General features: G+C 38.0%; 1 non-coding gene across 1 annotated transcript; it reads right to left on the bottom strand.

Moving 5' to 3' along the window:
- Window positions 1-228: 228 nt before the first annotated feature.
- On the bottom strand, window positions 229-332 carry LOC122218806. Its single transcript, XR_006202128.1, has one exon. It is a non-coding gene; the product is annotated as a U6 spliceosomal RNA (small nuclear RNA).
- Between the last annotated feature and the right edge of the window lie 231 nt (window positions 333-563).

Here is a 563-nt window from a genome sequence, read left to right as displayed (position 1 = left end):
AGTTAATTCCTCCCAGGTATGTAGAGCAGATGCCAAAGGCAACTGGTGAAATTACTCTCACCAGTTTCCTTTATCAGCACAAATTTGTCTTGATCTTTTGATTTGTGTCTTTCTTTTCTTCCTTCCTTCTTTTCTTTTTTCTTTTCTTTTCTTTTCTTTTTTTCTTTTCTTTTCTTTTCTTTTCTTTTCTTTTCTTATTTCTTTCCTTTGTTCTTTCTTCTTCCTTTCTTTCATATGGGCCACTTCATGAATTTGTATGTTATCCTTACACAAGGGCTGTGCTAATCTCTATATTGTTCCAATTTTTGTATGTGTGCTGCTGAAGCCAGCACTCTGTTTCTTTATCTTGGTGCCTTCTCTCCCGAATTTTCATCACCTTCAAGATTAGCTAAATTAGCGACAAAAATTTGCCTTCTCCTCAATTTCAGTTCTGCCTTTTCTGGTTGGACTTTATTTCTTCAGTCCACTGTGTCTAGCTTTGGTCAGCTTTAAAGCCTTCAAGCCAGGAACATTCTCCTGTTTCCTTGTGGATGGCTCAGGGGTTTGGGTGAGGGGAGCATCCT

This window comes from Panthera leo, chromosome B1 (assembly GCF_018350215.1).
Source record: "Panthera leo isolate Ple1 chromosome B1, P.leo_Ple1_pat1.1, whole genome shotgun sequence".
In the NCBI taxonomy this organism is placed as follows: Eukaryota; Metazoa; Chordata; class Mammalia; order Carnivora; family Felidae; genus Panthera; species Panthera leo.
The sequence above is the reverse complement of the archived record's forward strand: the minus strand, read 5'-3'. Positions and strand labels throughout refer to the sequence as shown.